At 35.2% G+C, this 26967-nt stretch overlaps 1 pseudogene; it reads right to left on the reverse strand.

The window, feature by feature from the left end:
* Positions 1-267: 267 nt before the first annotated feature.
* On the reverse strand, positions 268-26726 carry LOC110587320 (annotated as a pseudogene).
* Between the last annotated feature and the right edge of the window lie 241 nt (positions 26727-26967).

Below are 26967 nucleotides of genomic sequence, written 5' to 3' on the forward strand. Positions count from 1 at the left end.
CTAAAACAGAACTATGATTGAAGGAATTAGACGTTTCATAAAGTATCTAGCATAAGTAAGTTCTTAACTTTAAAAGAATTTTTATTTATTATAATGACACATAATCAATAAACAAAAGGTCAATGTAAATTACGTAAACAATGATAGACTAGAGTTTCTACTTCTAGATTAAAGGACATGGTGCTTTATTTTTTTTTATTACCATATAATTATTTTTAATGTCCAACATTTGTAATACAAGGCCAGAGCTTTCTCTCCAACTCAAGTTTATAGATTTTTGATTGGCTTGTGAGGCCAATAGGGATATTTCTTCTTGTTTAATTTGGTTTCTGGGAAGATTTCATTCAGGTCCTCAATGATCATCTGATCAAATGGAATTATGTTCTTCATCTTCTCCAGCTCGTTCTTCATATTCCTCAATGCTGGCCTTTGAGAGAGACAGAAACTCAACACAACTTTTCACATCATCTTTTTGTTCAGCATGTACCTGAACAGTATATTTATCCTCTGGTACAGGAAACTTTCGGGCATTAAACTTTTTCTCAAAGTCATCTACCAAGCCAGGCTTCACCACACTGGCTTTGTAGTAAGTCCAGTCGGTAACAGGTGGATTCTCAGGGAGAGCAGCCAATATGGAGGTTAGGGTCTCATTATGGGATTTCAGGGAGTTAGGAAGGCCCTTCTGGTTGTGGGGTATGATCTCCCCAAAAGCTACCCAATCAATGGCCTTTAGAGCAAGTTTTCGCCCAGCTATCTTGAGATCCTTCACCAACCCTGGTGGCCCAGCAGGACATGGTGCCTTAAAAATAGTCAATTCCACAGTACCAATGAACTAAAACATGAAAAATTTCCAAAACTGTTCTTGGAAATCTCTAAAGAACAATATCAAAGTAATATGAATTATTTAATTAAAGAGAAAGTTGACAATTTTAGACCTTGAGATAGAAGGTTTATGTAATAAAAGTTTACATAAGGCAAGCCAGTAAAATTGGGCTCTTATTAAATGGGTTTGTCTTTGGGTTAAAAACCACTTTTTGTCTCTTTCCTAAGCATTAACAATAATCAGTATACATGAAAGTAGAGTCCATTTGTAGTTTTGCATGCTGTTCTTTTCCAATACTAGCACTTAAAGAACATTCAATTAATAATTCTTAATAAGCAAATGGCTATCAGCTACTATCTCTGGAATTGAAAGTTTTCACTTCAAGGAAGTGGCCCAATATGTTCTGTGGCAACAGTCTGATAGCTTGACCCCAGGCATTTTTGTGATTTATGACATAAATATTTTTTTAAAAGGCCAATTGTGATGTTTAATTTTATATGTCAACTTGGTTATACTTTATATAGTACCCAGTTATTTAACAAAACACTAATCCATGTGTTATGAAAGTATTCTGTAGATGTTGCTACCATCTACCATCAGTTGACTTTAAAGAACAGACATTATCCTCAAAAATATGGGTGTGCCTCATCTCATAATTTGAAGGCTTTAAGAGCAAAACCTGATGGTTGTGGACAAGAAGATATTCTGCCTCCAGCCTGCAGCATTATCTCCTAGGTTTCCAGCCTGCCCTGCAGAATTTAGACTTGCCAGTCCACACAAGTGGGTGAGCCACTTTTTTTTTTCTTTTTTAGATTTTATTTATTTATTTTGACAGAGAGAGACACAGCGAGAGAGGGAACACAAGCAGGGGGAGTGGGAGAGGGAGAAGCAGGCTCGATGCGGGACTCGATCCCAGGACCCCGGGATCATGACCTGAGCTGAAGGCAGTCGCTTAACCAACTGAGCCACCCAGGCGCCCCGAGCCACTTTCTTAAAATAGATCATAAATATACATGTGTATATGTATATGGTATATGTAACTTATTGGTTCTGTTTCTCTGGGGAACCCTGACTGATCCGCCAAAAAAGTGAATGATGTTTTTTGAGGCTTTAAAGTACTAAGAAGACATCAAAAGTAGAACACACCAAATGATACTATATATAGCTTTCAACCTTTAGTTTCAACTAGAACAAAATGCTTTTTCTTTGATATCAATCCTAGATTACAGATCCCAACCAACATATATCACATTTAACATTCATGTCCTTTGAGCCTTTTTGCATAATAACATAGAGATTTCTCAGAATCAAAACTATGTATCATTAAATCCAATTAAAAAGAGATTCTAAAACAGAATTCTTTAAAGATTATCCATAACATCAACAACATAGACAACTGAAATCATATAGAATGTACTTATGCCATATTAGTAATAAAAACTAAGATAGCATAATTGTGTACTCCATACCTATAAATCTGTAGTTCCACCTGTTAGCATATGCCTAAGGAAGAGAAATAGGTTTTCAAATCCAGTCAAATGAAGGATTTAACCAAAAATACCCAATACTTTTTACTTATTTATTTATCTTTAAAGATTTTATTTTTAAGTAATCTCTACACCCAACACGGGGCTTGAACTCACAATCCCAAGATCAAGCATGCTCTATCAACTGAGCCAGCCAGGTGCACCTCCAATACTATTTAAAAACTCACTTCATATCACCAAAATAGAAAATATCATTTTTAGCATAAAAACTAGAATAGGTACACCAATGTAATGTTGATATTGAGAAATGCAGTATATTTATGTAACCTGAGACACGTGGACCATGTTACAAAAGTGCTCATTTTATTGTCATGTATATTTTGCGGGGTAAGGGAGGGAGAATAAATATCAAGTGTTAAAAGTATAAACTGTGGAACACAAGCCTTTGGCTGATTTTATTTATCCTGGACATTTTAACCCCTTTATACACTTACTGAGAAAGACAAATACCAGAAATTCCTTCTTGAATATTTTCTTTCAGTTTTTCCATAATCTCCAGATACTCCCATTCCCTCTCACAATGATTATCCTAATGCTAAACTGTTCAAAGGAAGCAATTAAGGGAAGCAATCAGGTTGTACATCACAAAATGGAGACAATCTAGCAATTTCTTTTATTTAAACATAAAAAAATGATCAAAAAAATTCAGTACATTTCTGTGGCCTGAAAGCCGATTTTTTGTCTCCTCCTTTCCAGCCTTGTCTTCTTCTATTCCCAAGTCACAGCAACAAAAGCCCATTTTATCATATATTACCACCTCAATCCATGTGAAGAAATAATGCTGCTCCAAACGTACAGCTATGTCGAAGAAGTAAAAAGCATCAAGCCAGCCTGGAAAATGGCAGCATTTTATGACCCCAGTTTAGTTTATGGTCATTTCACAAAATCTACTGAAGTTATAAAAGACTTAAAGTTTTTTCTGTAATTAATAAATTGATCCTCTGTCTCTCCATTTCTAATTCCTTAATTCCAATTCTACCAGGATGGTTTACATTGCTAAAAACATCTATGGAGGGGCGCCTGGGTGGCTCAGTTGGTTAAGCGACTGCCTTCGGCTCAGGTCATGATCCTGGAGTCCCGGGATCGAGTCCCGCGTCTGGCTCCCTGCTCGGTAGGGAGTCTGCTTCTCCCTCTGACCCTCCCCCCTCTCATGCTCTCTGTCTCTCACTCTCTCTCTCTCAAATAAATAAATAAAATCTTTAAAAAAAAAAAAAAAAAACATCTATGGAGGATTAATATTTTGGTCATAATTTTTAAATGGATGTAATAATTGATTATATATATAATTCACTGCCTAATCAGAAATAAAATTTTAATCCCATAAAAGATGTTTAATAGCAATTTTATATTTTATTAATGGTTAGGGGATTAAAAATTAAATTTTAAGGTGGCTAAAGCATAAATTCAAAAACTTTAGACAATTTTAAAGAGAACAAAACATTAAAAAGCTTATAATCGTGTTTCTAAAATTATGTGTAATTACACATTGCTATTCTACATTTTCATATAAATTAATATAGTAGATCGATATCATTCAAAAAAATTTTTGTAAAACATTTTTAAAGACAATGTAAGGGCAATAAAACAATTTTTACAACTGAATAGCCATAAAACAATTTTTAGTTATAATATAAAGAAATCTTGCTCATAAAAGAAAACAAAGAAAGTAAGTTAAAGCCACTGGAATGCTGAAATACTAAGTACTCTCCTTTTACATAGGGAAAAAGTATGGCAGTACAATTCTGTGACTGTTATATGTGTAAAGCTTCCACTAACTTTGATGATTTTGTCTTCATAAGAAACAAAGAATTGCTTTTACCTATGTAAAAAATTACCTATGTAATTTTTTTTTTAGTAAGAGGACCTCATAACACTGTTAAACAAATGGCTCTACATTCCCATGCCTGACAATTTTCAACGAAGGAACCTCACTTTTGCTAAGGCAATGATTGAATTCTGCACACGATTCTCAAATTTTGAATATATCACATTAAGAAACACCCATTTTATTTTCAATTGCTTGAGTGGATGGGATTAAAGTAAATGCAGTTGTACTACAGGAATTTTCTGCCACTCAACTGCCAGTGAAGTAATGCATATAGGATTATTATTAAGTCAAAAGAGAAGAGAATGCATTTGAAAGCAGAATTTACCCCCCTGATTAAGTTTTACGAATGGAAAGATCAAGATTCAGGTCACTATGGACCCGTTTCCCAACTCAAAAAGAGACCCTCTTTATTAATAACCATTAAAATGTTCCACATTTTAAAGTATGCAACATCATGGCCTCATTACAAATTAGGTATTTAGGAAAAACTACATTCCCTTCAAAGAAAAATGTTAAAAATATACAATTCCTTCATCACTCATTTTTAAATACTAAGGAAAGATATGCAACTGTTTTTGTAACCTAGGCTCAAGCAACTGCCCAAGAAGCCTACAGAACTGATATCAATAGGAGTTTTATGCCTAACGGAAAATCAGTCTACAGATTTATCTTAATCCGAAAAATAACGTCATCACTGTGAATTCCACCTTGAGATACAAAAGTAGGGATTACATTGTGTTGTTAAAATGTTAGCAACTGCATTTCATTTTTTGAAAAGACAGTACAGTTTTCTTAAAATAGTTGATTATATCTCTTATCACTGTTATAAGAATTTGATATATCACAAAGCATAAGAGTTACAGCATGTGCCAACTATCAACCAGAAAAAATGAACCTGATTCATAATTCACTTTGAGAATGTCTAGTTAGTCAATCAAGTGATTTGTAATCATGAAGAATGCCAGAAATGTAGTGAATAATGAGCTAGTGTAAAATCCCTGGATTTTTTTAGTATTCTTATTTCATTATGTGACTTTTATTGCCATTTTTGATCACTGTTTCTCAGCAGCACACATATTTACTTACAAGTTTCTGACTATTAAATAGGCTTAAAGGATATACAACTTGAATGACCAGAGTATTTAATGTCTGCCTACAAAATTAAAAGTCTTACTGTTTAGAGCTTGAGCAAAGAAATTTAATTCTGTTCAAACCCCTTGACACTCCCCTAATAATATAAATTATTTAGTGACTATGCTATTTCAACATAGCAAATTTTAATTCAGTATATTTTCTTAAGTTGTTTCTATATAGCCTAAAACAAAGAAACTCACTTAACAGAATATAGTTAATATCAGAAGCCTTAAGCTTCCTTTTACTATCTTCATAGTATAATATTTCCTTAGTTAAAACTAATGTAAGCTGATGGCCAAAGAACATTTGACCTCAAATAAACAAAATATAAACCAACTTGAAGTTTGGCATATTACTAAAGGAGTAGTATGATACATGGGTGTTTTTCTTTGTTTTTCTTTTTTTAAGATTTTATTTATTTATTTGTCAGAGAGAGAGCACAAGCAGGGGGAGTGGCAGGCAGAGCAGGGCAACGGGAGAAGCAGCCTCCCTCCCGACCAAGGAGCCCGACACAGGACCTAATCCCAGGACCCTGGGATCATGACCCGAGCCGAAGGTAGACGCTTAATAGACTGAGCCACCCAGGCGTCCCCATTAGTGTTTTTCTAAATGTAAAACCACTAACCTATGTTAGAATTTGTCATTCTGATAATACTGGCCATTATAACCTTTTTAATCAGGATTCCATAACATAAGAGTTACAGTTGCAAAGCAAATGGAACTTTAAGTGTAATAACAAGCAGGTTCATTCCTTGATGTATTTTTCATTATTTTTCAAGCAGAAGGGTCCTTTTCCAACTTTAGACTGATTATAACACCAAAGCACATGTGGATCTCCTTAAAGGAAGTGATAGAGTCTTTAAGTCAAGACCTATATTATTAAAATATATTATTCATGAAAAAATTCAACCATTGAAATTTTGTGGGTAAATCTTCAATAATAAATGGTTAGTTGTTCAAGATAACAAAACTCCAGACATACACTATACTGACTGTAAGAAGCTAGTATGACTACCATCAGACCTCAGGAAAGATACTGTTTTTAACAATGAATTTTCCCTGATAAGTGTAGTAGCACTCCACATGGGAAGGCACATTATCACCATTATCATACCAACTGTGAGGATAATCTTTTCTTTCCTTTATAATTTAAACATTTGTTTATTCATCCATTTAACAAATGCTTATTAAGCATCTATATGTACCAGGTATTATGCTAAAAACTGGGGACATAAAAATGAATTAGACACATAGCCTTTGTACTTGCCATTAAGAAATCTACAGTCTATCTACAGTCTAGTTAGAAAAAGACATATAAATACATAAGTGCAATAAAATATAAAGGTATATAAATATAAAATATAAGGTTCTAGAATAGAAGTATACACTAGAAAGGCTCAAAGAAGATAAGGTTCAATGTCAGTAGTTAGGAAAGATCAGTAGTTAGGAAAGCCTTAAAGAGAAACAAACCTGAATCTTGAATGAAAAGTTGGTACTCAACAGGAACAGAGAAAAGATCATAATGGTAAGAAGAAAAGTATTAATGAAGACAAAAGTGCTGAATACCTAATCATGATAGGATAACTACAAGGTATTCAGGGTTTTTTGGGGGGGAGGGGGATAAGATTTAATTATTTATTTAAGAGAGAGAGCAAGCATGAGAGCATGAGGGGGTGTGGGAGAGGGAGAGAGAGAATCTCAAGCAGACTCCCTGCTTAATGTGGAATACCAGCCCCGATCTCACAACCCTGAGATCATGACCTGAGCCAAAATCAAGAGTCAGACCCTTAAACAACTGAGCTATCCAAGCACCCCCAAGCTATTCATTTTAACTGAGGTAGACATGTAAGGAGTACAACAAGACACTGGTTGGTAAGGAAGAGGACTGCTGGAGGTCAGCTTGAAGCAATATGCAATGGCCCACTAACAAAAGACCTTGCATGTATGCTAAAGACAACACAATCTGCATCCTAAAGTCCTTCAAAGGTTTCTGTCTGTAAAAAAAAAAAAAAGAAAAAAAAATCCATAATGTCTACACAATTTAGGCATTTAGCTTTCCTCAACAACTGTCAAACTAACATTTCACAATTTATTACACATCTGTGAGAGAACTAATATCATTTTAGCCTACCTGTTTTATATGCATATGTAAATAATCCCCCAGAACAAGGGTCTCAGCCTCTAGCAAACTTACATATTAAACAGCAATTCTACCACCTGAAGAGTGGGGCAGACACTAAAGATTCACCAAGTTTTCCCAAGGAAGCATCATGCAGCATACACACACAACATTAAGTATACGTAATATACTGACAGATTGTCAAAAGTTATGGCCACATAGGGGCGCCTGGGTGGCACAGTGGGATGAGCACCCGACTCTTGGTTTCAGCTCAGATTGTGATCTCAGGGTTGTGAGATCAAGCCCCATGTGGAGCTCTACCTTTAGCACGGAGTCGGCCTGAGACTATCTCTGCCCCTCCCCTGCCCTGCCCCAGCAAGCACGTGCTCTAACATAAATCAATAAATCTTTTTTTAAAATGTTCTGTTCACATAAAGTCACAAAAGCAAATGTTGCAGTCAGATACATTTTGGTGTACCTCAGTCAGTAGTACAAAATCACTGTGAACTAGGCTGACTGCCTCAAAAGTGAAGCAGCCCATTCTCAAGTTGCACATGTAAACCTTTCATGCAGCTTAACGCCACACTTATAAACAGGAGCTTTGAACAGAAGCTCTGAGGTCACATAGTTGAAATCCTGGGTCAGTCACTGGTCAGTGCAAATTATTGAACTCTGAGTCTTAGTTTCCTTGTCTATAAACCTGGGATAATCATTCCTACCCCACATAACTGTTACAAAGACATAACGATATAAAAAGCACTCAGAATAGAGCTGAGCAAATTATTAATTTTAACTAATTTTACTAATTTAATTAATAACAATTATATATAATAATTATAATTATTAAATATTTAACAAGTAGTATTTATAATAACTACAATATAAATTATTCTAGTTAAAACAAACTCAAGTTTAGACACTAAATAACTTTGACTTGCACTATAATGTTAAATTTCCAAAGTCTAATCCAACTGAAAATGTTTGAGGTAGGCTTAACGTGAAAATAATAATACTGAGACAAATCATCTTAAAATAATGTTTTCAAGAAACAAGATTTTTAAAAACACACTGAGTTATGGGGTGCTTGGGTGGATCAGTTGGTTAAGCGTCTGTCTTCAGCTCAGGTCATGATCCCAGAATCCCGGGATCAAGCCCCGCATTGGGCTCACCGCTCAGTGGGGAGTCTGCTTCTCCCTCTGTCCCTCCCCCTGCTTGTGCTCTCTCACTCTCTCTCTCTCAAATAAATAAAATCCTTAAAAAAAAAAAAAAACCCACACTGAGTTATACTTAATAATTACTTATAAGGCATGGGAAGGGAAAGCCCAATCTTACTACAGAAATATTTGAGCCTTTTTGAGGGAAAAAAAAATTGTACAATCAAACTTTTTCATTGAATATAGTGCCATCTTATTCCTTTTTTTTATGTCATGGCCTCTTACAAGCCATTTAGTATAGATGGTAAGGCTGGTTATAATGGAACATCATACCTGTAAGGATCCTCTCCCTACAGTTAGACCTTTCTTTTGAAGTCAGTGAGCATCAGCCCCACCAGTCTTTGACCTTGGGATTTGTTTATGCCTCAAAAGGAGAAAAATTAAAAGATAATGATAACATTTAAAAAAGACGGTTACTAGTAAAGCAAGACTGTAAAAGAAAATGGACTTTGACAACCTGACAATGGAGATAATTCAAATGAAAACAACTTGAATAAAGAGGGCCAAAGCAACATCAGCAACTGTATCAAGTTACTTATATATAATGTTATACAAACACACACACACATATATATACACGTATTTCATGGTTAGGTAGGGCTGGGTCAAGTCACAAATGCAATGAGTAAAGTAAAATGAAGTGATGATTAATAAATATGCACTAAATGATATTGAACTGAACTACGGATTGCTATTAGATACCCTACTACTTCTTGTAATAATATTAAACATGTATAGTCATCCCCTATATCTCTGGGACAGCAAGTCTGTGGCAAGCATTAACATTGGCTACCATTTCAAAGACCAAATAATGTATTTGAAAACAGAAGAGTATCTTTACATTGACACTGCAGTTATATGAAATTTCCTGAAATTCGTAATATATTTTAAAATAAATATGTAACATGTGATTCTGATCTAGCCAATATTCAAATAAAAGTCATGAATTATAACTTAGCTAGCATGTATTATATGGAAATAATAACAGAGGTGAGAAAGAATAACTAAATTGGGGTGTGTGGCTGGCTCACTTGGGAGAGCATGTGACTCTTGACCTCAGGGTCATGAGTTCGAGCCCCACATTGGGTGTAGTGATTACTTAAAAATAAATAAACATTTAAAAGAAAGGAAGGGAGAGACCCAAACTACTTTTACATATATTCATAAACACCAAATTATTACTTCCATTTCTTTTCATTGTCAGGTTGATTTCTGTGTGAATCTTTACACTCAAATAATAAAGCATGACAGCTCAACATCCCATAAAACAAAGTTCAAACCAAACTGTTGTTTGATAACCCTGAAAACATCAAATAACACTAGCATGATCTTCCCTGTGTGAAGATGACACTAACTCACCTTCAACAGAGATGAGCTTCAAGTTGTTTTTCCACAATGGAGATGAATTTGTTCATCTGGCCAACTCTCTTGCCAAAGCTCCCTGGTGAACAACACCTTACATCTGCAAGATGAGTGTTACCAGTGGTCACAGAAAATAAAAAATAAAATAATTAATATACAAATGAAACCTATGCCTTGGTCCCAAATCACTGTTTTAATGAACTAAAAATAAGGTTAAGAAATATATAAATGTTATAATACTTACATACAAAACTGTACGTGTACTTACTCTGATATATCACTGTGTTCTATATATCACTGACCTAAAAATACAAATAGAGCCTGACCTCTATCCCTAAGTAAAAATGTTCTCAGCTATCTTACCTAAAACAAAGATTGCTTCTGACATATAAAATCAAAAGTGTATAATGAAAATGCTCAAAACATGAAAGCATGCCAACTTTACATCCCTCATCAACAGTAGCAATAACTGAGGAAATTAAGGAATATTTTTGTTAATGTTAGCAACATTCTCAATAACATTAATGCAGCATGACTACAGCCAAAATTACTTTGACATTTCCCAGAATTCTGAAAAATACTTCTATTTTTTATGAAAAAAATACTTTCGTTACTAGCTACAGTGTTTATTCATGTTAATACAGATAATTGTGCTTAAATATTCCTGATATGGAATTTTATCGATTGCCAGTTGAATCTGGTTAAACATTACCTGAAGATACAGTTTTTAAGTAGAAGTAAAGTTGATGTTATATGCTTCTTTATCATTTAAGGAAATAAAAATTAGATTAATATCTATTAAAAATCAGTAAGGAACTATTTACAACTAGATACAATTCAAACGAAATCACAAAGCTAAGTATCTATGCTAAGTAAGGCACTCACTATTCAGGGGTTCTGTGAGCAGGTATAAGAATAACAAGGCATTATCAACAATCTCAAAGAAATCACAGTATCAGTTTAATTGAAACATTCCACTTCCAGTTCTACATAATTGTTTACTCTAAGAAACAGTTAAATTCTAACCTAGACCTCTGCTAGAACAGGAAGGATGAAGTAGAAAAGCATAGCATCATACCAGAGCATGGTAGCTACCACAGGGATGAGGCTCTGGGGCTCCTCTTTCAAGGGAATATAAAGAAGTTCCAACAGAAATGTTGAGAACATCTGCTACAACCCATGATGTAGGCCCACTGCCACCTGTAAACAAATAAACTTTGTTAATTTAAAGGCACTATACAAATGTTTCCAGTCACAATTCTGTTTTAATGGGTTATTCTTCTTAACAACTCTTCACTATATTTCTTACCATAATTCCCTAACAACTCACCAAAATTGGAAGTCCTCCATTAGGCTGCAAACTCTTAAAGGTCCTCTTCATTTTAGTTTCCCAATTCCACAATGCCCAGCAGAATAACTTACAAATTGTAAATGCTTAGTAACTGTTTGATAAGTTGAAATGAGCTAGTCAACTTACTCCCTTACCTGTCACTCCAAAAATTATCACTTATTCTAGCTATATTCACTATTACTGGCAGAATAGTATTAGATGAAAAGACAAGATTATTTATTCAGCAAACATTTTCCTCAAACATCGACTAGGTACCATGCTAAGTGCTACAGATACTAGTATAAATAACACATGATCCTTGCCCATTCATAACTCAGTCTATTAAGAAAGATAAAGATGCTGGAATATGACTATACATTAGAAAAAATTAGGAATTATTAATTTTTTAAGTGTGCTCACGGTATTGTGATTATGTAAGAGAACATAAGATTATGTTCTTATTGGGAGATGTCTGTTATAATATTTATGGATGAAGTAGCACAAGATCTGTACCTTACTTTCAAGTGGATCAAACTAAATCTGTGTGTGTGTATATATGTAAATATACATATACATATATATTTATAACTGTTGACTCTAAATGGTGGAAATATGGGTGTTCATGTTACTTTTTCTGGTATTTAAAATTTTTCACAATAAAAGTGTAGACAAATGAAAAAAAAAGAAAGATAAAGACAGTGTACTCTGAAAACTATAAAACACTGATGAAAGTAATTGAAGATGACACAAAGAAATGGAAAGACATTCTATGCTCATGGATTGGAAGAACAAATATTGCTAAATGTCTGTATTACTCAAAGGAATCTACACATTTAATGCAATCCCTATCAAAATACCACCAACATTTTTCACCGAGCTCGAACAAATATTCCTAAAATTTGTACAGAACCACAAAAGACCCCAGATAGCCAAAGCAATCTTGAAAAAGAAAAGCAAAGTTGGAGGCATCACAATTCAAGTTATATTACAAAGCTGTAGTGATCAAGACACTTTGGTACTGGCACAAAAACAGACACATTGATCAATGGATCAGAATAGAGAACCCAGAAATGGACCCTCAACTCTATGGTCAACTAATCTTCAACAAAGCAGAAAAGAATATCCAATGGGAAAAAGTCTCTTCAACAAATGGTTGGACAGCAACATGCAGAAGAATGAAACTGGACCACTTTCATACACCATACACAAAAATAAATTCAAAATGGATTAAAGACCTAAATGTGAGACAGGAAACCATCAAAATCCTATAGAACACAGGCAGCAACCTCTTTGACATTGGGTATAGCAACTTCTTACTAGATACATCTTCTGAGGCAAGGGAAACAAAAGCAAAAGTGAACTATTGGGACTTCATTAAGATAAAAAAAACTTCCGCAAAGTGAAGAAAACAACCAACAGAACTAAAAGGCAACCTTTGGAATGGGAGAAGATATTTGCAAATGACATATCTGATAAAGGATTAGTAAACAAAATCTATAAAGAACTTATCAAACTCGGGGCGCCTGGGTGGCTCAGTTGGTTAAGCATCTGCCTTCGGCTCACGTCATGATCTCAGGATTTTGGGATCAAGCCCCGCTTCGGGCTCCCTGCTCAGAGCGGGGAGTCTGCTTCTCCCTCCGCCTGCCACAGGCCCTGCTTGTGTGCTCTTTCTCTGTCAAATAAATAAATAAAATCTTCAAAGAAAAAAAAAAAGAACTTACCAAATTCAATACCCAAAGAACAAATAATCCAGTTAAGAAATGGGTAGAAGACATGAACAGACATTTCTCCAAAGAAGACATACAGATGGCTAACAGACACATGAAAGGATGTTCAACATCACTCATCATCAGGGAAATACAAATCAAAACTATAAAGAGATACCACCTCACACCTGTCAGAATGGCTAAAATGAACAACATAGGAAACAACAGACACTGGCGAGATGCAGAAAGGGGAACTGTCTTACACTGTTGGTGGGAATACAAACTGGTGCAGCCACTCTGGAAAACAGTATGGAGGTTCCTCAAAAAGTTAAAAATAGAACTATCCTACAACCCAACAATTGCATTACTAGGTATTTACCCAAAGGATATAAAAATACTGATTTGAAGAAACAAATCTACCCCAATGTTTACAGCAGCATTATCAACAGCAGCCAGATTATGGAAAGAGCCCAACTGTCCACTGACTGATAAATGGATAAAAAAGTTGTGGCATATGTATACAATGGAATAGTACTCAGCCATCAAAAAGAATGAAATCTTACCATTTGCAACAATGTGGATGGAACTAGAATGTATTATGCTAAGTAAAATAAGTCAGAGAAAGACAAATACAATATGATTTTACTCATGTGGAATTTAAGAAACGAAACAGATGAAGATAAGGGGGGAAAAAGAGAGGCAAACCATAAAACAGACTCTTAACCATAAAGAATAAACAGAGTTGCTGGAGGGAAGGTGGGTAGGGGATGAGTTAAATGGGTGATGGGTATTAAGGAGGGTACTTGTTGTGATAAGTGCTGGGTGTTATAGGTAAGTGATGAATCACTAAATTCTACTCTGAAACTAATATTACACTCTATGTTAACAACTAAAATTTAAATAAAAACTTAAAAAAAACAAGAAAGATAAAGATGGAAATTAGTCACTAGGATTCCCTGTAATCAATTTATAGCAAGTTTTCCAGAAAGTGCTACAGGTAGTAAAAGAAAGGGGAAACTGGCTTAGAATAAAGGCTTTAGAGAGGAAATGTCATGTGAAATAAATTAGCAGCTGCTGGACAGACAGACAAAAATCAAAAAGGCATTCTTAATGGAGGGGAGAGGTAAAAATTATAGAGGTTCAAAAGGGTACACAATATTCTGAGAACTTCAGGAAGCTTTTTGGAGAGTACCAAATGAGAAGAAAGAGGCATGAGAAAGTTCACAAAGATGCCTATTATGCTAAAAAGCTGGACCTCTGTCTGACTGAAGGAGGTAAGCCAGGAGAGTGATGTAATCATTAAAAAGATCCTGGCAGTAGTGTGAAAGACGGGAGGAAGGACAAGACTAAGGCAAAGGACCTAAATCGCATGAAGACAAAACTGTCTTGACCTAATGGTTTATGGAATTATGGTGACCCGATTCATCATCAAAGATCATTAGGTCTATTACTCCATGGGTCTCAAATTCAGATAGATATTTAGGGACTCCAGGTGCTGATTTATTTTAGAAAACTGTTTATATGGTATAATCTCAATCAAAAATCATGGCAGGAATTTCATAAGAATTATATCAAGATGTCAAAATATTAATAACAAGTAGCTCTGGGTAGTGGGGATATAGGTCATATTTTTCTTCTTGTTAATTATATATTTCAAATTTTCTACAGGGTAAAATTAAAAATAAATCCTACAGCAATTCCTTGAAACTTAAAAGTTAAAACTGGCATTAACCCTACAGGGCCAGAGATTCCTTCACAACATAACTGACCCAAAGCCTCCCTTCACCACCATGGCCCACTATACATAAAATACTCATTCCTACATCAGAACCTAAACCTATGTCCTCTGTTTCTGTAGCATCCTCTTGTTCTGAATGTCTATCTAAATCCCAACTTCATACCACAAGATATACTAATTTTGTATATTATCAAAAGCTCATTATCTGCCCCATACATTGTGACACTCGATCGTATCATTTATTGAAAGCCTTTCTAAATAGTTCTCCAGTCTGTTCTTCCAACAGTTTTTTTTACAAGAATATTAGAGCAAAATCAGTCCTATTCCAAAACAAATATTCAGACATTACTCATTTATGGGTATCTGTGCATGTAATTACACCAATGAATTGATCAACTGCAAATTTATGTATATAACCACTACCAGAGTTTTTTTTTTTTAAAGATTTTATTTATTTATTTGAGAGAGAGAATGAGATAGAGAGCATGAGAGGGGGGAGGGTCAGAGAGAGAGGCAGACTCCCTGCTGAGCAGGGAGCCCGACGTGGGACTCGATCCCGGGACTCCAGGATCATGACCTGAGCCGAAGGCAGTCGCCTAACCAACTGAGCCACCCAGGCGCCCTAACCACTACCAGAGTTTTCAAATCTATCATCTCAGAAAAAAACTGCCTACTGTTAATGAGTTGAATTGTGTCCCCTCAAAAATATACCAAAGTTCTAACTTTCAGTACCTGCAAATGTGACCTTACTTGGAAAGAGGGTCATTGCAGATGTTCAAGTTAAGATGAGGTCATTAGGGTAGGCTCTAATCCAATATGACTGGTGTGTTTATAAAGGAAAATTTGGACATAGAGAGGTCAGCACACACAGAGGGAGGTCACCACATGAAGATGAAGGCAGGGATCAGAATGATGCATCTATAAGCCAAGGTACACCAAAGATTCCAATAAACCACCATAAGCTAAGAGAGAGGCATGTAATAGATTATATTCCTCACAGCCACTGGAAGGAACCAACCATGACGACACCTTGATCTTGGACTTCCAGCCTCAGAACTAGGCAACAATAAATGTCTGTTGCTTAAGCTACCCCTTTTGTAGTACTTTGGTACAGCAGCCCTAGCAAAATAACACACCTACTAAGGGAAACCATGATTTTTTTTTCCCCCTGGAAGTCACTAAAGACAAAAACATTCTGAAGAAAGACTGCAAATCAGAAATAATAAACTTTCTTGCTATTCACTTTTCAATCTGCTAGCAAAGGTGGTATTTTTTTTTTTTTAAGATTTTATTTATTTGAGAGAGAGCACATGAGAGGGGGGAGGGTCGGAGGGAGAAGCAGACTCCCCGCCGAGCAGGGAGCCCGATGCGGGACTTGATCCAGGGACTCCAGGATCATGACCTGAGCCGAAGGCAGTCGCTTAACCAACTGAGCCACCCAGGTGCCCGCAAAGGTGGTATTTAATAGCTAAGCCAACCTAGTGCCAAAAAATTCTAAGGATAGAGTTTCATCTAGATAGTACCATTTACACATACAACAGCACACAATCAAACAGAGAGAATATTATCCTATAGCTACTGGGACATGAAAATAACATGAAATTATATAGATTTCCTTTGTTTTGTATAAGAGTTGCTCTATGCTTTTTTACGTGCCTGTGAGAATACAATTTGACCCTATAACCAAAAGGTAATATAATCAGTTACTTGGTAAGAAGCAGTGAAATCAGCATAGATCAGGAGTGGGCTCTGGAGTGACCCATACTTCATGTCAAATCCTTGCTGTGTTACTCACCTTCTATGTGACTTGACTGAGCAAGTTACTTGACCACATTTGAGCCTCAAATTCTTCACCAGTAAAATGAGAATTTTATATCCTATATAAACTGATTAAATAATATATGAAATATGCTTAGCATATAATAAGAAGGTTTTACTATTTATATAAAAAGTAAAATTCATAAATTAAGGATTTTTTACACTTCTCTTGGGTAGGATAACTATTAGGCAAGTTTATATAAGAACAAAACTCTCCATCATACACACTATATATAAAAATATAGCCTTTGGCTAGTTCCTTACTATAAAATGCAGGACCTTTTGGAATTTTAAAACTATTTGTCAAAATTCAAAACACAGGGACGCCTGGGTGGCTCAGTCAGTTAAGCATCTGACCAGCTCAGGTCATGATCCCAGGGTCTTGGGACTGAGTCCCGCATCAGGCTCCTTGCTCAGCAGGGAGCCTGCTTCTCTCTCTCCCATTCCCCCTGCTTGTGCTTGCACGCTCTCTCTCTCTCTCTCTGACAAATAAATAAATAAAATCTTTAAAAAAATAAAAAATTCAAAACACATCTAAATTTATTAATATTGGAACTAAAATATAAATAGGATCTTGGTGACTTTTGGCTCTGTCACAGACATCAGTCAGTATGTTGCTTTCAAAGCTCTATAATACCACTCCCTTATTCTAGTTCTAGCCAGTCCAAAACAACTACCTTTACAACTTAGACTGACATGAGACTGAGTCTAATAGTATAGCATAATACAATGTAATCCTCTACCAGATATTACTGATATGTTTTTCTCTTTTTTTAAATATAAATCTTATAAAATACACATCTCAAAAATGTAACTAAATAAAAAGGGACTTATTTTGGAATTTGTATATTTGTTTTGAGAAATGTATAAATAATGCAAAACCCAATCAATCCCCCAAATTCAAAAGGACCTTGTTATCTCATGAGAACACTCTACACAAAATACAAATTATACTTTGACTGTTTATTGCAATACTTATAAACTGAAACTTATACCTATATAAAGAGATAGAAGAAACTACATAATTAAGTCCAAAAAGATTGTAACTATTATACGGAGAATAGGATTATTTTTCTTAACCTTTTTATCAAAAACCGCTATCTACATTGGTCAAATTTGTTAGCAAATATATCAACAACCCACTTCTCCTTGTGTGACAGGCAAATGGTAATTATTTTCAGCATCTTTTAATAAACTTTGGTGAGCTATAAAAACATGTTCATGTGTAATGCTATAAAAACAGGTTCAATGCTAAAATTCAATGATAATTACCATCAAAGCTAATGGGGAGTCAAGACCAAACACAGGTATTTTTCTAAATATTTATGAAAACATGTTTTGCCTTCATACTTAGTGTAGTTCCTAATTTTAACTTAAATGTACTTTGTTAGTTCAGTTTTTAAAAAATGAACCTGCTTCTTGCTAAAAAGCAGCACAAAGGCTGCTTTTCAGAAACACTGTTACACAATTATTTTTTATTTACAGAGAGGTAATTAGATTGGCATACTTAAACAAGATAGAGTACTAGGAAAAATTCTTACATCTTATATTCTTTTTTTAAAAAACTGATTAAGGGGCATGTGGGTGGCTCAATCTATTAAGCGTCTGCCTTCGGCTCAGGTCATGATCCCAGGGTCCTGAGATAAAGCCCAGCATTGGGCTCCTTGCTCAGTGGAGAGTCTGCTTCACCCTCTCCTACTGCCCCTCCCCCACACACCTCTTGCTCTCTCTCTCTCTCTCTCTCTCACTCCTTCTCTCTCAAATAAATAAATCTTTAAAAAAAAACTGATTTAAAGTTAGTAAATGCCACGTCCTATTTATTCAAGATGCTACATTAATATCATTTTGGCTGATCCTAAATTATAATTTTTTAAAGATTTTATTTATTTGTTTGAGAGAGTGTGAGAATGAAAGAGCACAAGCAAGGGGAGCATCTGATGGAGTGGCAGAGGGAGTGGGAGAGGGAGCAGGGAACCTGACACGGGGCTCTATGCCAGTACCCTGGGATCATGACCTAAGCCAAAGGCAGACACTTAACTGACTGAGCCACCCAGGCACCCCAAGCCCAAGTTATAATTCTAAGAAGTTTTTCAAAAGGTAAATAACTGCAATGGAAAACTAAATATATTTTCTTATTCTCTTGAAGTCTTCATGTAGGAATATTTTAAAAATCATAAATATATTAGGAAAATATAATCTGTTAAAATTATTGGCAAAAGACCATATCAGTAATTATCCCATAGCAATGACTATGCTTTTATCTATCTCATATGCAGTAAGCATGACAAGAACTCAGTAAGTGTTAACTATACCTCAAGAACAATATGCACAACAGTAACAAAATTCTCATAAGAATCAAATAATGAGAAAATCGTAAACAGCTGGGATTTCAAAACAGGCCATGAACAAAATTTTACAACATGCAAATCTAACATTAGTAGAAGAAAATTCTACCCTTTTACACACAGAAAAATTCCAAGATCACATCAGGAAATTATGTATCGGCTCTGTCAATAGAAAATACATAGCCAACGTTAGTTTTGAAATAATCTCAAGATGGTCTAAAGTGAAGTCATTAAGAACTGAGTAGAAACAGTGCAGATATTTAAGCACCTATAATCCTGGTAAAATATATGGCAAAAATACACTATATACATATATACATACACACAAACACACACCTTTTTTTTTTTAACCATATTCAGATGTTTTTGTTAACAACACATCACCTTTCTTAAAAGAGCTATATAACTAAGAGAATAAAATAATATACATGGGCTATAGATTGTTGTGTCTCACTGGGGTCTCTCTGGTTTTAGCACTGCTGGTCTGGTGGTTAAGATTCCATATTCTTACCACTACTGTCCAGATTCATATTATGACCAGGGAGAAAATAAGTTAGCCAGGGGCTAGTTTCCCCTACCCACACCTTTTCTGTTGAGTTCCACCTACCTGCTAGAGCAACAAGGGGAAATTTAACCAGTGTAGAAAATTCCTTATATTACACATTACAGATGTTCACCAGAACCTTCAACTAGACAAGAAATGCCTTTGAAATATTTACAAAGGCAGGCAGGCAGGCAGACAGACACACAGACACACACACAGCTTTCTCTCCAGACAGAAATGCTACAGAAATGAAAGAAATCATATTTAGTGAGTGTGAGCAAATAAAGCAATGCTAAATAAAAGGTGTACTGAATGTTGATATCTGATCACACTGGGTCTCTCCTCCCCAAACTAATATGCTAGGGAAAAATTCCTACTAGAAGCTGCTGAATACATAAGATAATTGACCTAAAATAGAGAAAAATGTGTTACCTGGTTTGCTTGTTAAAACACAACTACCTTGAGAATATTTATAGCACTGACAAAGCTACTATTAACAGCTTCATCTTCCCTTAAAAAAATGATTACTACTATCACAAGTTTCTTAGTATGTATTTATAGAAGGAAGCAAATAATTTATTAAACAAAGTTTTTGGTCTTGAGGCAACACATTTGGGAAAAGATAGTTTTACAATAGGATACATTAACTCCATCTCTAGTTATATTGGTATTTTTTCATAGGAGAGGCATGGCACTGTGTGAATATTATGACTCAAGCTTACTCATCTCAACTAAGAATGAATTAAATTTGTTAGAGTAAAAACCTGAAAGAGAACGTACATGCATGTAATTCTAGGTTGCCATTTTTAGAATAGGGTTTTTCTCCAAAGAGATTTTAAAAACGTGTTTCCACATTATTCTATTTGTGCTATTCTCACTTTAGTGTTCTGGTAAGTTGGTTGCTAAATAGAAACAAGAAACAAACTCATTTTCAAATACAAAATTATTTGTGATTTGACCATAGTATAAGCTACAAAAAAAAAAGAAGCAATTTGTCAAAATCTTGACTGCCAAAATATATTGAAAAATAGATACACGTACATGTAAAGAGACACTTAAATTTATGCCCATCCCTATTGTCCTGATCCAGTTATCATGAGAGATCAGAAAACTGACTACATGGTAAGAAACCTATAGAAAGCTTCATTGTACCCAAACTATCATTTTTTCCAGGAAAGTCCAGAAAATAAAGAAGAAAACTACAGGGTCTGCAGGAAACATAGTCTCCTCATTCTATAAGTAGCTTTCAGGCTGATAAGTCTTCAATGTTTTTCCCTACAGAAAAAAAAAAAAAAATTCTAAAAGTCTCTCCTGCACACAACAATCACAAAGTTAAACAAGCCTGTAAATGGTCTTTAATCACAGGCTACCAAAGTGGTCAGTCAGCCAGTACCCAAAGATGACAATGTGTACTGAAGAAAAGAGTGCTTTGAATCGAAGTCAGAACTGAGCTTTATTCCTGGCTCTGGATTTACTATATGGTCTTGGGTAAGTTACTTAAACTTCTCTGAGCCTTTGTCTTTTGTTATATTTTATCTCATATGGAAAATAAGAGGTAATCAAAAAACTTTAATTATGGCTAGATGGACATCAAAAAACATGTGGATCTATACACAACTTACAGATGAGGACAGTAAATCAGAGAAACATTACCACTCACAGGTGATTAGACTAAAAAGGTTCCAACAGCCTTCATAGGTCCAACATTTTTAATTTATTTAAAAGGACAAATCACTACATCAAGTTTTTTGACATGTTAAAGAAAATACGTAAAAGAAAAACATACAAAAAAGATAATCATCAAATTTAGGATGCTGATGATCTCTTCAAGAAGCCTTAAGGGAGGGTGCCTGGGCAGCTCAATCGGTTAAGTGTCTGCCTTCGGCTCAGGTCATGATCCCGAGGGCCTGGAATCGAGCCCCATGTCAAGCCCCACGTCGGGCTCCCTGCTCAGCGGGGAGCCTGCTTCTCCCTCTCCTCTGCCATGCCTCCCACCCCACTTGTGCTCTGTGGCTCTGTCTCTCTGTCAAATAAATAAATAAAATCTTTAAAAAAAAAAAAAGAAGCCTTAAGGGAATATGATCACAGGAAGAGGTTCAATTGCACTGGTAACATTTTATTTCTCAAATTGAGTCTGGAGTACAGGGCTGTTTATTTTTCTTTATATACCACATTTTGTCTGAAATACTTTCTAATCATTTTTTTAAGTAACCACTAAAACATCTTTAACCAAAAGCTGAATGAAATAAATGAAAACATTTCTCTGGAATATTAAAGGTCAATGGAAATAGTGCATGGGTTTCAAACATTCTCCTGCTGAGCTTAAAAGGTAAATATGACTATGCTCCCCTAATATACACACACAAAAAAAGAGCACTAGGCTGTAAATATATTTATATATGTGTGAGTATACACACACACACACACACACAAAACTATTTCCAATTTCCGGCTTAGTAAAATATTAAAAGTACACAAACAGCACAAAACACAAAATGAACTCTGTTATTAGTAGCATGATTAAGCCGCTTAAGAATATTGAGGTACCTAATAATTTGTACTCTAAACATCTGCCTAAGAAAAATACTTTCAAGAGTCACATCTGATAGCCTAGAGTTTAATCTTCAGGGTTCTTTGTTTGTTTATACTGAAACTACAGTGATTTACCTAAAGTAACCAAAGGCCTTTCTAAACCTCTACATGGAACCTACCTGTAAAAACTAAGTGCCTCTGAAATCTCTGAAATTTTCCAACAAGAAAGTATAGGTCATTCAGCAAAATATATTTATTGTATACTACCATAAAAGCTATTTAATTGTTATCATTATGATGCAGATATATAATGGAAACAGATGTTCCTTTTTCCTTTCAGCAAAGCACAGGAAGAGCATAAACTTGCTGATATTGCATGGACTACTATCATAGCACAATAGAGGAAAAAAAGACATTAGCACATGACAATATTAGTTTTTACTACACAACTAATTGCATAAAAAGTATAACTTGAGATCATTAAATCAATATAATTTTCAGCACTACAGAAGGGAAACAAATAGATTTGTATAACCAGCCTATTTCACATCTGCAGTTGAGAAAATACTTCTGAGAGACTAAGTATATGCAAAATGCTGCCACTACTTTCAGAAGACAAGGAAAGAGTGTTGTTCTGTTTTCTTTGCTTGTGTAACATAAATGAGAATGCTGCTGCCTCTACAGAGACATTTTTTAAACAGTACCAGTATAAACTGGAAAAACCTTTCTGGAAAACAATCTGGCAATCGATATCAAGAACCTTAAAAAAACAGTCTATACCCTCATCCAAGCAAATTCTTTTGTAATAATGTATTGTAAGGATAAACCACAGGGATGAGTAAGATTTATTTAAAATGTCATTCATCATAACTTTATTTACAATAATGGAAAGTTAGAAATCTAACTCTCCAATAGAACAATGATTAATTAAAGTATACATGTTAAAACATTAAACAGTCAATATAAATGACTTTAATAATAATTTCAATTATACAGGAAATTTTTCACTGTATAATGCCAACTGAAAAAGCAGGATACAAAGTGGTATCTATCTATATATGTATAAATAAAACATGTAAATGCTTGGAGGAAAAAGGCTTAGAGAAAATGTACAAAATGTCATTTTTAATTTTGGAAATTATTATGAGCAAATACCAGTCCTTTAGTCACAAAGTTATATTTTCTTCAAACAATTAAACAATTCTCTTTCTATCCTCTAATACTCTATGTCCTTGTCCAAAGTTTCTAAAAATTCTTTGCATCAAATAATCCTATAAATATTTATAAGTAAATTGACTTAAAGTTATGTTGCCATATTATTTGATCCTAAAATCTGGCATATAAAGAAGTGTTTGTCAATCACATAAACAACACATTTTTTCCTGAGTTAAATATTTAAGATACTTACAAATTTGAGAAAATGTTTATGGTACAAATATTATAAATGCTTACTTAGGAACTATTAATATGATATGTTTTAAGTCACCAAGCCAAAGAAATTTTTCAATTCAAACTACTTCTAAACCAGATAAAGTAGCCTATTAATTGCTCTTCCCAATATGCCAATAAAAAGTTTGCCAAAGCTCTTATTAGGATTCCTGGTTTCATGATTCTATTTTTACAAAAAGGAGCTGATTTGTCTTAGGCTATTACTGTCTATTACTTGTAGAAGTCTTGAGGAAAGGTGGGAAGCAGCAAATTCTGGCAATCTGCCTAAAGAGAAATCAATAAAACAAATTAATCCTTCGCAGGCTGTAATGACACAGTAATCCATCATTCAGAGCTGCTTTTATATACCAAATCAGAGAGCAGAGGAAAGAGCCCTAGGGGACATCACAGACAACAACTTACACCAACACTGGGAAAATACTGAAGAATCAGTTTATTTAAAGAGGATAGATTTCAGTTGATTGCCTATTTCATCAAATAAAGATTTTTTTCTTTCACAGTGTAGTGAACCCAAGGCCCAATGACTTTATATTCGGAATTCAGTACCACAAATATGCTAGCTGACATCAAAAGGGGATGAATGTTTTTAAATAATTAGCATCATTAATCAGTATAAACAAATACCTGGCTAGAGTAATATTACTTTTTCCATTGAAATTCCAGCTCTTAAACACATTCCTTGTTTTCAGTAGGGACTAACTTTAAAATTCAGCCACTAATCTACAACTTAACTGACCAATTCCTGGTAAACCGCATATGAACTATTTTTTTCACACATAAAATGTAACCATTCACAATATGCGTAACTTTCTAAGTAGTCTGTTAGGTTTAAAGACTTGAAAATTTTAATTTCATCTCTAGCCACATAAGTTTCAACAGCAGATCAGATTATAAATAACTTGTTTTGAAATAATAAACAGTTCTTTAGCTTTTAATTATCATTGGCAATGCTGAAAGATAAAATCAAAAGTGGTTTCTTTTTAAAAAATAAATGTATATCAATGTACAGCAATACAGTCACACTGAGTATATTTATTTACACATACAAAAGAACATCTAAATTTATTCATGCCAAGTAGAAACTTATGCACCTGAGTATGTCTTATTAGAGTAATGTATTCTGAGTGGAATTATACTTCCTAGATGAAAACTAAGGACAAGAAAAATAAAGCCACAATATATTACTATTGTTAAACATGTATCATTTTTGTGGTTAAACGTGAGATGTGAAACTGATATGAGGAATTCTTAATCTCAGGAAACAAACTGAGGGTTACTGGAGTGGTGGGGGGTGGGAAGGTTGGGGTAGCTGGGTGATAGACATTGGGGAGGGTATGTGCTATGGTGAGCGCTGTGAATTGTGTAAGACTGTTGAATCACAGACCTGTACCTCTGAAACAAATAATTCATTATATGTTAAAAAAAAGAAGATAGTAGGAAGGGAAAAATGAAGGGGGGGGATCAGAGGGGGAGATGAACCATGAGAGACTGTGGACTCTGAGAAACAAACTGAGGGTTCTAGAGGGAGGTGCATGGGGGGAGGGGTTAGTCTGGTGATGGGTATTAAAGAGGGCACGTATTGAATGGAGCACTGGGTGTTGTACGCAAACAATGAATCATGGAACACTACATCAAAAACTAATGATGTAATGTATGGTGATTAACATAACGTAATAAAAAAAATGTGAGAGGTGAAAGAAAAGAATTTCCAAGAAATAAACAAAACAAAACAAAAAACCTGTCACAATGGTCCCTGAAATGTTAAAACCCAGAATATCTAATCACAGATGCAAAATAGAAAAAGGTTAAATAAATGCTACCTTGTCAATTTTTGAGTGGCATCTTTGATTCTGCAGTCCACAGCCATATAATTGCAATTCCTGGCCATGCTGATACATTTTTAATTCAATACATGGATCTAGTATTTATTGATTTAATAAGGTTAGGATATTACATTGTTGCTGGTACTGATGAACTGTCAGCAATTCAATCTAGTAAAATCTTACAGAGGAATATATATTTTAGGGGAGAGAGAGACAATGGCTATGTAAATGTAATCCCTTCACTACATATGATAGTGCAAAGAGCAAAGCCCCTTCTTTCCCAGACTGCTTTGAGCTCCAGACATTTGCTTTTACTAAAGATGTTGGCCACCAACTGATTGAGGTTTCAGTGAAGAGACTGCAGCAAAGCCTTGCAGGTACACCTTCAAAATTAAGGAAAGCAATGATGTATCTCCCAATTTCCAACCTCTGGCCTCTCCTCATAGGTTCTGAGGCATGTACCCATGCAAAAACATACACATGCACACACACACACAGCCCCAAAGACCTGAGCCCTTAACAGACTTTAAAAGAGCCTTCAGTGATTTCCCTCTCTGGACCCTAACACTGTCCACAGCTTCATTAGCATGCAGGTGTACATAAAAGAAGGGAGAGAACTCAAAAGCAACTCTGCCAAAATACAACCAAAGGAGACAGGCTTTAAAGGCTATGTGAAAGTAAGGAGGTATTATAGGATCCAGAATCAGAAAAGGGGAGAAAAATCCACCAAAGTTGCTGAAACACTTGGGGACTATTAGAAAGCTTTTTGCACAGCTGTGCTACCCTGTTTGTGGGCTTACTTTTCCCCCCGGTAGACACCTGGGAAGCATGTTGTCCTCCAGCTTTTCCCTGACTTTGAAGAAATGGATAATCTAAGGAGTGGTGCTGCTGCTGGGGTCAGTAGAAGTATGCTAATTGGTGAACCTAATTGCTTCAAGCAGTCCTGCCTCTAAACAGGGAGAGCAGAGTTGATGGAGTCAGTCTGTTCCTAATAAAATGAAGAAGCACTGAATTAGATTCCCAAGGAAGGCACTATAAAAGTTTCCACAGTGTAACCAAATGACTTCACCTATGCTATTACCCCTAAGATGACATCTTTGAAAGAAAGCAGAGCCCAGTCAGGCTCCGTATTCATAAATTGGCTGAGCTTAGGCCAGTGAATCTGGATTGATTTAAAAAGGCTTTTTCATCCTTCCAATCAAATGAAGTCACTGTTAATTAGATACTTTCTGTTAACAATGTCACTCTTCTCCATATTACCTGCTCACACTCGCAGCGCCTCTAGTGCAACATCTGGAGCACCAGTTCCCCTGCAATCAGTCCTCACAAGTTTGGCTGGAGGGTGGTGGTATTTCCGTTTCTCAATCCCTGTCTGAAGGAACATACTATTCAGTGTACTGATGGCAAGATACATACCAACTCTTTAATTTGCGAGATTATAAAACAATCTCTGGGAAAGCTCTCCAGATACGGTCCCCCAAAAAATTTTTTTAAGAACTACACAACGGTTTTTCTGTGTAGTTCCCGCCTTGTAGATAGATGTTTTCAAAAATGCCGCAGGCCACAAAGTTAACTCCCACTGACTTTTCAGCTTAAGAACGAGCTCCTCCTTAAACTAGAAAACCGGGTTTGAGGTTTCCTAGCCTCACCCCAAG

This window comes from Neomonachus schauinslandi, chromosome 7 (assembly GCF_002201575.2).
Source record: "Neomonachus schauinslandi chromosome 7, ASM220157v2, whole genome shotgun sequence".
Classification (NCBI taxonomy): Eukaryota; Metazoa; Chordata; class Mammalia; order Carnivora; family Phocidae; genus Neomonachus; species Neomonachus schauinslandi.